Raw genomic sequence first — 13,938 nt, 5'->3', positions numbered from 1 at the left:
CGACTTTAGTATATCTTTCTCTTGCCACACCCCTTTTTGGCCCATGAACTCCAAACTAAGGTTGTAATGATGTCATAGTGTTATGATTAATCGCAATGTTAAATGTCACAGTTAATTAATCATCAAGGCTGCCAATAAACATCTCATAAAGTACAGTACATTAAAAGCGGAATCAAAGACTTGCCAATACGCTCTTCCCGCACAGAACAAAAGCAACGTTACAGAAGCAACGCATTCAACATTCCATGAGTGAAAATGACAGAAGGAACAAGCTGACCATCTGTCTCAGGGGGCGGATATTTTCTGAATTGTCTTAACTGTAAATATTATTTTCGATGTGAGCTCAATTTTGTTTCCATGGAGTTTGCATTCACTACCGTCAGCTACGCAGATTTAGGCTACCACTGCACAACACATTCACAATAATCTGGCTGCATAGCTTTGGTAGAGTAAGGCCATTCTTCTTCAGCAGTTCAGACTGTCATACAAGCTTCGGGAGGGTTAACTTGTGAATTGATGCAGTAAACACACTCTGTTTGATCACAAGCTAAACTGCATGAAATTGTCTGACACGTCTGTAGAGCACAGCCGATTCTAGGGGGGGGGGCAAAGCCCCTTAAATAAAGGTCCTGCCCCCTCAAATGACAGTTAGTGAAGTTTCAGGAGGTATGGAAAAGGTAAATGAGCTTCTCAACAGCGGGAGACGTAGAGGAATTATTAACATGTGTTAAGTTTCACTTTCACTTTGCAGAGGGATGTATGGTCGTATGATCTGCGCATACCCATTGTGAGGTACGCACGGCATGGACCGCACCCCCACATATAACCCCCCCCTCCCAAAAAAAATAATCATAGTAATTGTGAAACTGCAATTATTTCTCTGACGATAATCGTAGCACCAAAATCTGTAATTGTTACATCTTTACTCCACACTGAGATAAGGTCAGTCTGTTTTAGTCTCTTGGAAACTTTGACAAATATTCTGTCTTCCCAAAATGACCAGCCTGGTGAGTAAGTCTGTGTGTGTATTGTAATAATGCTCTAAGTAGAGCATGGACCTCACTGAGTCTATTATTTCCCATTATCAGGACTCTTCATCATTATCACTAATTTTGCCAGTAAATTGTCTTTAGGTGATGTGCACTCTAAAAAATTACCTGTTATTCTCTCTAATACTGCTTAAATTACACTCACTGTACACAGGCGAACACAGCCTCATTTTTGGCTGAAAGGGCATCACCGGTGATTAAAAAACTACATTAACAAAAAGACTGAATAATGGGTGGATTATATGGATTATAATAATAATCCTGTCCGAGAAACAAACATACAGGAAATGAACAAGATGAGTGGATGCTTTCTTGGCCTCCCTCCAGTTAAAAACCCCCCCTTTTTGCTGCTGTTAGACAAGTGAGCGAAATAATGAGTAGCGGGGAAGAGAGAGAGAGAGAGAAGCTGATAATACAGGGAACAAATGTGAAGCAGGAGGAGGGCGTTAGTGCTCTAGTATTCCTTTTTAAGTGTTTCCTTCAACTGCCACAAACTGCTGAATGTCTAAAAGCTTCCCATCCGCACCCTCTTGTTCCATCACACCATTGATTTTGCTTTTAAATCTTATTAAATAGCAGCAGCGGAATGTTATACAGAGATGTTTTGAGATCTATTTCCCCTGCGAAGATTACAGCCTTCACCCCTCTGAACAAAATACAAAATGAATGAACGACCACTTTCAGTCATACAGACATGCCAACTTTAAATATCCATTTTCCAGCTCCAGCTAATTTTGCTTTCTTCTACCAGTCCACGTTAGTTCTTTTTTTGATGAGATTTCAGGGTCTGTTTTACCATCTTGTCTTACTGAATACCCAAGGCATTCTTATTAATCCATCCTCAGGTTTATTTTCTTTCCACACTATTATATTATACATCTTTCTCAACATTTGGGCCTCTAGTCCACACAAACAGCATTTTATGTCAGTAAAAGATTTTTTTTTTTAAACCCCTGCCAAAGTGAAGATTTTTAAGAAATTAGCCAGCGCTAGCATCACACCCCAATTTGCACATTGCCGATTGTTGCTTTGTGTAATGAACGTCCACGTATAACACCACATATCATTCATACGGGTGTATTCATCAGTGTATTACCTGCAATGGAAAAAAGACACATGAAGAAAACAGACACATGTCGACATGTTGTGATGCAATCTACATTCCCCTCCACTTTGCCAGTTGTAAATGTACCTAATAAAGTGGCCAGTGACTGTATATGCTGCTGTGGCACATCTACCTTATGGTTCAATATGTTGTGCGATCTGTGATGCTCTCCTGCATTCCTCGGTTGTCATTCTATCAGCTCAAACCAGCTTCGATCTCTGGCATCAACAAGGCATTTTCACCCAGAAAACTGCTGCTCACTGGATATTTTTCTCTTTTTTGGGCCATTCTCTGTAAACCCTAGAGATGGTTGTGCATGAAAATCCCAGGAGATCAGCAGTTTCTAAAATACTCATAGCAACCCATCTGTCCCTAACAACTGGGCCATGTTCAAAGTAACTTAAGCCACCTTTCTTCTCCGTTCTGAGGTTCGGTTTTAACTTGAGCAGATGGTGTTGACTGTGAGATGCTAACCTGTGATTGGCGACCTAACAGACATTTCTGTTAACATGTAGTTAAACAGGTGTACCTAATAAAGTGGCCGGTGAGTACAATCGATAGAAAATAAACTTTGACAAGATAAAATAAAACTTAAATTAGGTTTATAATTTGTTTTCTCATTACTGCTCAAATTCATGACAGACCAAAGCCTCAGCATCTGCTACTGAATCTGATATTGTCTGAAGGTCTGCAGTATCAGCATCCGAAAATACGCCAGAAACAATGGTTTGTCAGAGAGTTTGCAGTAGAATATAATGTATGGAGAAAGTTTGCAAAACAAAGTTTATGTGGACAGATTTTTTTTTTTTTAATAACAGAGGGGAGAAATACACATTTGAGCAAAATAATAGTGTGGACATAAATAGTGTGGGCATAAAATCCAAAAATTCCATCACGCAAGATGTGGAGAACATTGCTTTACAATGTCCTTTGAATAACAAAAAAGTACGGAAGTATGATACAGTAACTATAACTAATATTACAGAAGATATTAAACTTGCCTATTATCAAAGTCAAAGCTTCTTGTAATTAGAAAAGTCTGGGAGCTGTTGTATTAATTCTAACACAATGCACTGTTTCTTCATATTTATCTATGGGCTTCATTGCTTTGGAAACAATGCAGAGTACTTCAAATTTGTCAGTGATGACAAATCCACATTTTAAGGAGATGGAGAGGGGGGGTACTGAGTTCACGATGAGGATTTGTAATTTGAAAATTATTGTTGGTAGCTGAGCAGGCTACACAGGGAGAGAACAAAGATAAAAAAAAAGACTGGATATTAAATTAGTCATTAAATTGGTTCAAAATGGGAAGGGGGAAAAACTGCTGCTTTAAAAAGAATTTGAAAAAGAATTTTTAGCCACCCTGGGAAACAAAGGTGAGAACACAACACATGTATCTGTCCTCATCTTTCTGTTCTGTTATCTGACTAAATAAAGGGCATTCAGATAATGCTTTAGCATAGAAAACAGTAAATTTAGCATCACACGGTGCACACAAAACAAAAAAGTGCTCCTATAATGTCACCCATTGTAGTCCCTATTGCCCACTTTATGACCAGTGTCATCATGATAATACCCAGATCTGACACCCTTATCATCAGAATCAGCTCTCTTTGTGAATCCATCAGCACCTACAGTACAATACTACTTAGATGTAATCAGAATTTTTATGATTACACAGCTTAAATAGCATGATTGTTAAATTTATGCAGGGTGTCTCATGTATTACAGGTAGCTGAGGGTTAAATAAACGTTGTACTTTACCCAAAATTCAACATGAACCTGCCTGTGTTAACTCCTTTCTGATATTCTTGATTAAATCTTAATAAACAGAATCCATGAGCTGAATTATATGTACTTATGTACCCTCTAAATCCTCCTGCTTATCAAGTATCAGAGGCCAGCTCATCTGGAACATCTGATTCATCATCATGTAAAATGCTGAAGTGGAGCTACATCAGCAGTCCTGCTCCTCTGATACACTCAATAAGTGTTGCTTTCAGGTGGAAAAACCTCACCAAAAAGAGTTTTGGAGTAAAAGGTTCAGTATGAGAAGCTGATTTTTCCCAAAGATGAAGCAATTTCATTTCATTTGTTTCCATTTGTGCAAATTAACTCTCATAATACTTTTTGTCCTAAAATAGAGAGCACTGTTCTGTATGCTGCTTTGAATATCCTGTCATTTCTTTAAAAACGTTTCTGCGGAAAGAATACGCTTCTCTCAATTCAATTTTGTTTTCTGAGTAATAAAAGACTGTAACATCAAAATAATTGTTTTAAAGCATGACAATATGTGGTTATTTCAAGATGTTTTTATTATCCTTATGCATAACTAGTGTTATTAAAGTTTTAACAGGTTCAAGCAGCTATCACCTGACATTTCCTCTCTTTAGAAAATGTCCTGAATGGATGAATAAAGGAAAATAAAATTAAAGCCAGAGAAGGAGATAGGAAATCGAGAATAAACACAGGCAGTTAAGGTAATTATGAAAGAATGACATGAGAAAATGAACCCAAAACAAACCCCAGATGGCTCTCACAGAGATAAGTCTGAGTTCAGCGATTGCTTCATAAAAGAACTTTGTGAAACACTTCAGAACATTGTCCTGTTAATACATTTACACTGGAGTGAACAAATGAGTTTCAGGATAACTGCTGGGCAGATTACAGAGAGGCTAACAGCATGTTCAGGGGATTAACACAGTCTGCTTGTTTGTAATATGAGTAAATATTTTGTGCAATGTTGGGTGTAGTGACATTTTATTATGGATTACTTGCCTCAACCCTAACCTTGCAGAGTGTAATGAAATACACACGCATAGTTTTAATACGAGATAGCTATACTCATGAGATAAACTCAAAAGGTTAAGAGAAGACGGTCAGAAACTACATTGGAAAAAAAAAAAAATCCTTCACATCACTTTAAAACATTCTTTAAAAATACTTGAATGAATACATTTCATATAAAAAGCAGGTCATTTAGATGACCCAAAAATACCTTCAGATAAATGCACCTTTATTATCAGTTTTCCTTTAGAGAAATATGTAACAGGCAGAGTTAAATATGCGGTCTATTACCCTCAGCAATATCAAGAAAGATTACATTTGTGAGCATAGTATGACCGGTATAAAATACTATTCTTAAAAAGCAAACTTGGTATAATGTGGTTATATGGCCAAATAAATATGTCAAATTTAGTATTTGCAGGATAGATAAATTATGGTACAAGTGAATAATGAAGAGATCCATGTAATAATATTTTCTTGTGAGTATTAAAGGCAAATAATAGTGTTGAAGGCATTTAGTCCGGAATATACAAAGACAAGACACTGGAGGAGAAGTCAGCTGATAATTCACCCTGAGGGGGAAATGAATGTCTGTGAAGCATTTCACTGAGATTTCTCCAAATGCGGAGACATTTCACTTCAGACCACATATGTTAACCTCGTTGTAGCCTGGCGTAGTCAGACCTACTGTATCTCCACACGTCATTTTAGTGCTATGCCAGTGGTGGAGGAGCATCTGGCTGAACCCATTATCATTCTGGGTCAAGGAAAAAAAAAACATAATATATATATATATATATAAAAAAAAAAAAAAAAAAAGGGGGGGGGGGGGGGTTGCTTTCGAGAGACCTCAACATAATATCCCCATTTTTTGGAGGAGTCAGGACAGTCTTTCAGTGTGTAGCAATTCAGAAATTTAATTCAGCTTTAACTCAATTTTACATTAACAAAATTTTAAATTAACATTATGTTGCCTCATATGTATTTATCTATAAGTTGCTCTGCATTTAATCTAAACTGTTAATACTATAAAATTATCCTTTTAATAACACATCTTTAGCAGTGAAGCTGATTTATAATGCATAGTTCTCCTATGATCATGGTAACTCCTGCTATTCTTCATAGCAGGGGTGTCTCATCTAAAACAATGACTTAAACCATATTTGCATGAAACTAGTATAACCTGTGGATCTCTGATGATTTGGAAATAAACACATCACATCTGTGTTTCATGCGGTGCCTTTGTACAGGATAAGCGAAGTCTGTCTTTTACTCAAATTTACTGACATTATCCCTCGGTTCACATGTCAAGGGTAGGTTTGCCATTTACAAATACTTGTTGAAACACAGAAAAATGTTTATTGCTGTAACTATCATCATGTCATCGATCCAACTTTTGAGATATAACTTTTATGAAAGACTTAAGTTTGCTTTTGCAGTGAACATTCTTGCTATATTGTGACATAACCTTCCTGGATTTTTGCCTAAAACACTTTTAAAACTTTAATTTATCATCACCAACACAGCCTCTATAGCCCTCATCCAGAAAAAAGTCTGAATAAATGCACAAAGGAAACAAAAAATGTTGCATATCGGACCAAATTACAGCGATGTCAATTCATATCAGACTAATATTATCACACGACCTCTGCACTTGCCGAAAGAGTAGGAAATATGCAATGGAATTTGTACATACATGGTAGATTTGCACAAGACTAAGACCATATACGATCTATGCAATTACTACAAACTACCAGAGGTTCACAGGTAATAAGAGTCTTGTGTGAACAGGGCTTTCATTATGTTTTGAGTGAATGATATTGTCCTCAGTGATGTAAAGTTAAGGAGGATGTTGGGGAAGGGGATCTTGTTTTAGCAGAACAGTAATGAAGTGGTTAAATTTCTTCATAATAAAATGGCATTAAAAACTGAACAGGCCTGTCTCAGTGCAGGATCCAAACTTTTGCCAAAACTTGACATTTTCCGTGGGTAGTTACTGGCTCGCAGGCTGCTGCTCTTTCACATAGCGCGAGGGTCTTTGAAAACGTTGACACACAGATAGTGGAAGGAGAGAATGCCAACTAAAATAGTCACTTATTCCAACAGACTGCTTCCTGTGAGTCAGACTAACCCACTTGTGGCACTAGAGAAAATATTAGACAAAGCAACATCCCCAGTGGATATTTGTTGAGATAAATGAGTTTCGGTCCAGGCCAAAGTGATAGGCTGATTGACGGACATTATCATTAACCAGCATGATGTTCATATTTTCTATCTGAAGCAAGGCTCACAGGTAGTCTGATTTCCATTCCATTCATTACTGACCATAATCAAAAAGACACCAGAGGCAAGTGGACACAGCAATCCAGACTAAACAAAAATATTGATGGGAAAACCGACAGCGTGCACCTCAGAGTAAAGCTACTCCTTGACCACAGACAGAAAATCCTGCTGAGAATCCATAATTTAAAAGACACACTCCTCTGTTGGTTGGTATTTTCTAAAATAATTAAGTTGTTGAATAATGCAAAGAGTGCTGTATTAAAGAGCATTAGTGTTAACAGCATAAAAATTGTAAAAATGAATATCTTGCAATATTAGATTCAGCTTCGTTGAGGTCTATTCAAAAGGAAAAATTCACATGGAATCTAGAATGTGTGTATGCATATGCAAACAGACGCTTACATGCACACACAGACTCTTACATTTTGCTCTACAGTCGTCTTATGCACAGAGGTTTCAGAGGAACATTCATTATATAAACATTACAGTGGCCCAGAGCACAGTATGGCTTTTTAATACATTTGTGAGCACTTGCCAACGAATGCATACACACACAGACACTAAGCTTATGCCTTGTAACAGGGGCCTGACAAGTATATATGTGCAGTTCCGAGCATATAAACACATGCGGTGCACCAATGAGATTTGAAACACCTCTATGTGCACATTTTGAGGGCAAGTCCTAACAAAGAGGTCTGTGAGATGCTGTAGGGTGGGAACATGTGGTATAAGGAAGGGAGGGAAGCGAGAGGTTCTCCCTCTAGCACACACATATACACACATATAGGGATAAAGAGAACATAGTGATACAGAACTGGCCCTCTCCCCCCAGCTTGGCGTGCCTGGAAACCATGGTAGCAGTGTCTCACGGTGCTGCAGCCGTCGCCATGCCAACAGTGGCGGCTGCTTTCTGTGGGGATCAGACTCGCTGGGTGACACCTGACGAATGCATGCACGCACACATATAGAGAGACGTGCACTCGCATAGAGGAAAGGAAAAGGGAACAAAGAAAAAGCATGACACAGGTGGTAAAAATACAGATATGCACACAAGGGCACCTTACATGAGAGCACAAACAGGCAAACAGAATGGTGGGAGTTAAACGCGCACACACACATGCACAATGTAATGCTTTCAGCAGAGGCAACCTTTCTTTCATCCCTCTCCTCCGTTCTCCGTCTGCATGCTACACTCTGTCTATCTAATTAGAGAGACTGGCTGAGTCTGACTGTCTGCATGAGGGCACATACACACAGACACACACCGCACACATCTTTATTTCTCTCAACACAAATCACACAACATACAGTGCACGGATGACAAGAGCACTTCATCACTCTCCATTGGATGTACAGGCAAAGACACACATACACACACACACACACACACCGTCTACCCATATATTAATAACCAGGTCTCCAATGTCAATTTGAGCTCTCAAGGACTGTGGGTGCTGAGAGAGGCAGAGGCCACACAGAGAGAGAGAGAGAGAAGAGTAATGGGGTAATGCATTCAGGTTCTTATTCATGCTGATTCCCCCGCTGGGTGCACAGACTCATTTACCTAAACAATACATTTCAGACAGGGCAAAGAGGACACAGAGGTAGGGCTGGGTTTGTGTGGGGGTGGGTGTGTGTGTGTGTGTGTGTGTGTGACTTCGAGTAAGAGTGATAGCTTGCTCTTGCCCTTTGTCTACTCCAAAACTGCTGTGTGCGAGGGTAAAAAAATGATTTTACATTTCGCAGTATATAATAAGTTTGACTAAAAGATATTACGGTGGTCACTGAGTGCGAGGAGTTTATGTAGCTTTGCCATGCCATTCAGCATCTACTGTCTGCATCTGATAGAGAAGAAAGACATTTAAAAAAAATAATAAATAAATAAAAAAAGCAGCTAAGCAAAGGCAAAGAGAAAAAAAAGAGCAAGGGAGAGAAAGAGAGAGGGCCTTGAGTGAGATGGAAGTTCAGAAATGTGGTACTTGACCTCCAGTGTGTACTAAGCATGAAGGGAGAAGGCTGAAATCTCCCTTTCTTTATCTATTTCCTTTCCTGAAGGCTGCAGCTTCATTCACATATTTGAACATTACAAACACTTTATATATATTTACAAGACATACACTCAACCTGTATATATCCATGGTTACACTCAGGTAAAAGAGTAGTGAGCTGAAGTTATTCTAACTATAACCAAACAAAATAGTGGGTGTTTTTTTTTTTTGTTTTTTTTTTTTAACTCTTTAAAGCTTTTAATGCTTGTGCACTTACATCAAGCTTGTGTTGGAGTCTGTCTTGTGCTGGAAGCCAGTCGTTTGTTGACATTGGATAACTCCATTTCTACTCAGTTTCTAGCAACAACTGTCTGGATCCCTTTGGGTTGGATTTTCTGCAAAATGCGTTTTTCGGTTACAGCTATTTCAGTGTGAAATACTGGCGACTGTTAGCTTAGAAATACTGCAACACTGATTCAAGCACAATAATGAACTGCTATTTTGCTGTTAAAAAAAAAAAAGTGAATAACAGCAGAATATAATAGAACATAGTAAACATATCAAATGTTAAGATGGAGAAAATGTACAATATTAAGAAAAAATAAGGTCATTTTTGAAACTGATGGTAGCATCATGTATCCAAAAAGTTGGGAGAGTGTCATGTTTACCATTGTGTATATGACGCCTTCTTCTAACAACAGCCCATAAATGTCTGGGGACTGAGAAGACCAATTGACAGAGTTTTGGTAGAGCAATGTTTTCCCATTTCTGTCTGATACAGGACTCTAGCTACTCATGCATCTTCTCTGTCATATTTTTGTTTACCTGATGCATCAAATTTTTTCAACAGGCAAAATGTCTCAACTTAAGGCAGGTCAGTTCAAGACCTGGACTCTTCTACAGCCACACTGTTGTAATAGATTCTTTCTTAAATCCTTGCACTGGTTACCCGTTAAAACAACAATCGATTTCAAAATCGTGCTCCTGGCTTACAAAGCACGACATGGCCTTACACCTCAGTATATCACAGATATGCTCATACACCCCAGCAAGAACACTTCGGTCAACAGGCAGTGGCAACTTACTCATCCCTAACACCAGATCCAAGAAAGGGGAGGCAGCTTTTAGTGTATATGCCCCACAAACATGGAACACCCTGCCTGATACAATTAGACTTGCCACATCAGTAGCCATTTTTAAAAACAGGTTAAAAATGTACCTTTTTACAACTGCGTTTTGTTGAGTTGTGTGTGTGCATGTGTGGGTATGTGCGCATGTGCTACTACGTACCACTTTTGTCTGTACTTACAATTTCCAATATATAGTTTACTTAGTCTGTTCATCACTATTAACCTGGTGTCCCTTTTCCTCACTCCCGTCTGCGGGAGTGGCTACTGTTTCAGTTGTAGCCGCCAGGGCCCAATGACGACAGGATCTGAGGTGACTCATCGGTGTCCTGACCTGACCTAACCTGTGACCCCGGACCTTCTCCCCCACCCTCACCTGTCTGGATGGACCTCCTCACCCTCACCTGTCTCATCTGACTACATGTGCCCCCCCATCCCCCCACCCCCCACCCTACTGCATCTTTACAGACTGGAACTAAATCTGCAAATGGACATCCATCAGTCCTGGTGCACCTATGGGCTGTCCGTCCATGGAAGCGGATCTCTCCTTCACTGTGTTTCTCCCTGAAGTTTCTCTTTTCCATTGATTCTTCTGAGTTTTTCCTTGCCGAGAAGGAGGATCTAAGGACAGGGGATGCCTGGGACATTAATCCATTCCCTTCTTCAACTGTTTGACTGTTGTTTGTTTTCATATTCAACTAATTCTGTGAAGCCTAGTGTGTCATTTTTAAAAAAAAAATGTTTTTATGTTATATACCTGTTGTGAAGCACATTGAGTCTACATTGTGCATGAAATGTGCTCTATAAATAAAGTTGAATTGAACTGAATTGAATTGATACAGTATGGGGTTAAGCATTGTCCAGCTGAAATATGCAAGGCCTTCCATAAAAAAATCCATGGATGGGAGCACTGACTGTGTATTTCCTTTCCAAGCTGCTCGTTCCACAGGTACTAATGCACCGTCATACCATAAGAGAGGCAGGCTTTTAACTGAATACTGATAACAAGCCAGATTTTCTCTCTCCTCTTCAGTCTGGAAGACATTGCATCCATAGTTTCCGAAGAGAACTTCACATTTCAACTTATCTGACCACAGAACAATTTTCCACTTTGCCTCAGTACATTTTAAATGACCTTTGACCCAGAGAAAATAACAGCTTTACTGGATCATGTTCACATACGACCTCTTTTTTGCATGACAGAACTTTAACCTGCATGTGTGGATAGCATACCTCTCTTTTGGAATTGGGGTTGTACTTTTAGTATTTCTTATGGTTAGGTATTTTACTTCTCTATGCCCTACACACTGAGTAATGACATGATCTCCTATGACTAAAATAGAAACCAGCACTGCTAGATGCATAATAATTATTGTATTTTTTATTATAGCTTTCCCTTTGAATGATTTACAACTGATGTCCATAGTCCCATAATGTGAGATAACTTTCAATCATCATTTTGTCCAAATAGAACATGTAAACTGTCTAGAATATCTCATTTCACATCATTTCTTGATACAATTAGAATAGGAAAATATGGATCCTACGTCTGTGTTTATGCATCTCTTGTCATGTGATGTCTTTCTAATCAGTCATGCTTTTTGTGATGATGAACATGACTCAACGAGCACAGCTGTCGTCTTTACAAATCAGAAATTGGAGGTACTGAATGCGGCAATTCAGAGGCCATGCATTTACCATTTAATATTACACGTTCAATGAAGAGAGATAGCTTATTACTGCATTCATTTGGAAAAAATAAAGAAAATTAGGAAGGCGAGGACAGACGAGAGGCAAATAGGAGGGCGGAGTCGTTGTTGGAGACCCCAATTTTCCTGGATGGTTAAAACCTGTCGCAAGCCATGATAGTAAAAACCTGGGGCTAGACCGGTAGACAAAAATGTTCCTGCCTTTGTATTTTCTTAAAATACACATTTATGCCTATTTGTTCACTTGGTTATGGCTTGTGTATGATCACTTTAAGCCTTTCGTACAATACTTCAACATTTCCCATCTGCCAATATTGATAGAAAGTCAGTTACTAATTCCATGCCAGGATGCAATGGAACGGAACGTGAAGAGGAATGAACAAAAAAAAAAAATCAACATAAGACCAGTTTAAAATGTTTTGCATTTGATGAAACCTGGCTGTCGAGCTAACATTAGCTTGCTTACATACACTTAAGCTCAGTCAACATTTTAGTAGTGGAAAATATAGAGAAAGGAAGTACTTTTGTCATATCAGATGTAGAATCCTGATTGAGATTCATCCATGCGGCTCAGGTGGACTTGAAGGTAGTGAATACTTATGCAATCACTTATTTTATGTCATATATTTTTAATTAATTGACAGAGATTTTTTTTTTTTTTGTCCATATCCTTGTCAAATTATACTGACCATGGTTCCATGAAACCACTAAAAGGGGAAAATGTCCAAGTTGGAGAACACTTTATAGAAGCACTGTAATACTTCGCACCTCTGGTTAGATGAAGTTACCTGCCATGCATTAAGACAGACTGTTAATTACAGCCTTGGATCTTGTTTTCATTTCATTTTCATCATTAGTTTAATCAGTGCTCGTAACAATTAACTCAGCATCATTTATCTAACCGAGACTGGGCAACAAATACAACCAATATGATTCATTGGTAAAAACAAACATTTGCTAGCATGAGTGGGCAAAATGGATAAAGTCCTTTAGGAAGTAGCAGCTACGTGCAGGCGCGCACATGCACGCACACACAAACACACACAAACACACACACACACACTTTCCTTCTGCAATATTAAAAATGAACTCACTTTTACTGTTTCGTCTTCTACCTCTATTCCACAATTGTTTACAACATATTTGTTTTTTCATTTGAAAGGCTTTTTTTTCCTGTCAAAAGCTCAGCCATTACATTAGTGTGTGCATTATCTTAACACAAAGAAGTGATGGCCTAAATTTTTAAAGCAGGTTATGCAAAATTAATATTTCCTTAACTTGAGATACAATAAAACAACAGTGCTCTTATACATTCATAGAACGTCCGGAATTATTAACTCTGACCTTAGCTGTACGCCTGAAAATACAACCATTAACCCAACCAGATACACAACCCCACACACATACAGGACGTACACACACCATTGTAGTAATGAGATGCTGACTCAATGCAGTGATTCACTATATCTACAGTACACAAAGTGATGAGCTACGACCCACATTATGAGCACGCGATCCATCTTCCTACATTAATACCGATGAGCAGAACAACTCATAATGATGTATGATACCCTAGTTATTACATAGGCTGACAGATATACATGCCCTAATGACTATGAGCATGATAAAACACAAATAATGGAGCACAAAGGCTGCCTTAATCTCCGCTACAGTAACTGCGGTGAAAAACTGAAACCACAAACTTATTGACCTGGAACCCTCTCACTGTACATGTGGTTAGCTTGGTCTGTCCTGCTTTAAAGTAATACGCAGACACACAAAGACCACATGTAGCGTAATACACTTATCGATTTTGGGTAGTTAAGCACACCAGGCCGAGGTTTAGTCTGTTGGCTCATAATAGAGATTTAGAGGGTGAATTTAGCC

This window comes from Sphaeramia orbicularis, chromosome 18 (genome assembly GCF_902148855.1).
Source record: "Sphaeramia orbicularis chromosome 18, fSphaOr1.1, whole genome shotgun sequence".
NCBI lineage: Eukaryota > Metazoa > Chordata > Actinopteri > Kurtiformes > Apogonidae > Sphaeramia > Sphaeramia orbicularis.
This window is presented reverse-complemented; position numbering follows the sequence as displayed.